The 2,838-nt window shown below is 31.3% G+C and overlaps 1 pseudogene; it reads right to left on the minus strand.

Moving 5' to 3' along the window:
- Positions 1–236: 236 nt before the first annotated feature.
- Positions 237–2,357, minus strand: LOC139488115 (glutathione peroxidase-like; annotated as a pseudogene).
- Positions 2,358–2,838: the final 481 nt, after the last annotated feature.

Below are 2,838 nucleotides of genomic sequence, written 5' to 3' on the forward strand. Positions count from 1 at the left end.
CGGTATACTAAAATTAATTAAAATAATAACTTGAAACAATATAAAATTGAAAGTTAATTCAATAGAAATTGACAGGTAATCATGAGCTTGTAATTTCAGCTGATAAAACCAACTGACATATTTCTCATGTGGTTAAAGAAGTAGGTAGAACCTGTTCACAGTGCGCTTATGATCCAGCTTCCATCATAGTCTTAAAATATTTCAACAATTAAAATGCCTGAGACAAAACACAAATATATTAATAGTTAATTTTTAATGATATTGCACAAAAGTGTTGTATTATAAATGTTTCATTGTAGAAAAGTCACAGGTGTCAGAAGATCATACACCCATACATGAAGAGCAATGCACTTGACTCTCACATATGGGTTGTACATTTCCACAACTTCACTCGTAGATTTCATGGAGTTGTTTCACACTTTCTTCCACACCTAAGACATTAACACAAATCATACAATTTAATACAACACAACAAATATAAAATATTCAAATTATCAAAAGTTACATATTGATGTATTTTTGTATGACATCAGCATATGACAATGGGAGTGTATCACTGTCATATCTCATGACTGGTTTGCCATTTTTGTCGATAATAAATTGTTCATAGTTCCATCGGACGTCTTCGTTCTTCTTTGGTGAGTAGAACAACCCGTCTTCAAATTGATCGGATACTGGTGGGCAGTATTTCTATAAAATATTGAATTAGAGTATTCATTGGTAGAAGATTTTGACATAATAGGTAATAAGTTACAGGAGGAATTTGATTAAATTAGAATATAAATGGTATGTGTTCTCATCAGGATAGGAAACTATACTCAGAGTATTCTTAAAGAGTAGAAAAGTATGCATTACACCAATTATATATAGATGATATTTCCTTATGTAGGAAGTTGAAAACGCAATTCAGATTTCAACAAAAAAATCTTCCAATTAACACCTTTGAAATGCTAATTTTTGTTTATCTTTTTATTTCCAACATATTCATTACGTTTGTCTAAAAAGATTTTTTCACAGACAGTTGGAAACCAAGCATGCACGTACTAAATATCGTCAAAACTTTGACTTCTTTGTATGAAACTATGAAACATACTGTGTATATCCAAAACGTTTCATTTTTTGAGCCTCTTAATAAGAATGAAAGAAACCAGAATGGCAACATGTTTTGTGTTCTTCGTATATTTTTAACTTTGGTTCAGGACTTTGACCTTTGCTAAAAGCCTCATTTACAATCTCAATGGATGTTTTATTTTGCTTATGTTTGTTGCTGTAATTGATTTATTTGTTTTGGAAGAAGCTTATCATAGACGATAAATTATGCACAAGATACAAAATGTCATATTCGTATGCACTTTTATTGTTTTGGTGGCAGCAATGAAAATAGTGTAGATATATGTATTTACCTTTAAGAAAGTAAAGAGTGGATGTTCTTTGGCTCCATTTACGTCAACCTTCCAAAACACGGGAAACTTAGGAACGAATCCATTCCCGGGACGGACATATTTAATTCCGTTCAATATTTCGGTTCCTGTATCTTCTGGTTGAAGCTAAAATAGATATAAATTACATATTAAAGAATATCATAAAATGTAAAGCTTACTTGATTGTGAATAAAACAAATGTATTAAAAGTATATGAAGTTAGTGTGTTTGAATTTTTTAGGTAGACCATAAAATCAATGAAACATTACATATAGATTCATCCTTAACTTACGAATGAAAAGGTTTGGACGTAATCGATGGAGGTAAATCTAGAAAGGCACTTTTAAGAGAGTATTCCACTCATATGTCTAGATTGCATTGCGTTTGAAGAAACACAAAGTATTTAAAAGGAACATCTTCATGATAAAGTCTTAGACCACAAGAGTACGGCTAAGTCAGGAACAATGTATCTAAGGAAAATTCAAGCAATTGCTAAAATAGCAATGTCAACTTAATAATTTGGAGGATTTTTTTTTTAATTTCTAGAATATGTTATAGACAATTTTCAGTGAAAAGCATAACAAAACAACAATAGTACTTACAAGATAGAAATCGTTGCAAGGAAAAGCCAAAATCTCAAAGGATTTGCCATCAAACTTGCTCTTTAGTGCATTGTACCCAATGTAATGGGAAGCTGTTAAACCTCAGTAGGTCGCCACGTTTGTGATGACCACAACTTGGTTTCTGTATTGCGATAAACTGATGTTCTTTGTTTGTAAAATGTCCGTCGCTGCAAAATCGTATATACTGCCTGTAGCCGGTTTACATTCTGTAAATACACCTGCTACTACCGCTAGACAGCCTAGAAGGCTAGCTGCCACCAATGACCGTCTTGTCCCCCTCATATTTTCACACGGTCTACAGAAAACGATAACCACAATTAAGACTTATATATGATAAATTTTATCATTATCTTATGTCACGTTTCTGATAACCGTATTTACTAGTTTTTGTTATTTTAATAACTGCTGATTTCAGCATGATATGGTAATTCACAAAATTTTATAAATCACGGGTTAATGTTTTTCATAATTCTAATTTTCGAATGCAATATTTTTATGAAATTTAAAAAAAAATGTCTGTTTTATTTTGTTTGTTATTTTGTACAGCTGTAACTATTCATGATATGGTTTGATTATTTCTATTTTGAGTACGGATCAACCAGAGATTGTAACATGAATGGTAATTTCTCCTTTAATCGTCGAGAGTTATTTTCTGTTATGCAAAGAAGGGAACATTAACTGAAAGATCTTGAAGTTATTGCATTATTATATCACTCTGTTGACCAATTGTCATTAAATTCCATCTGAGAAGTTGTGAATTTGATTCCTTGTATTTGTAAACAATGATAGAATAA

This window comes from Mytilus edulis, chromosome 9, assembly GCF_963676685.1.
Source record: "Mytilus edulis chromosome 9, xbMytEdul2.2, whole genome shotgun sequence".
Taxonomy (NCBI): Eukaryota; Metazoa; Mollusca; class Bivalvia; order Mytilida; family Mytilidae; genus Mytilus; species Mytilus edulis.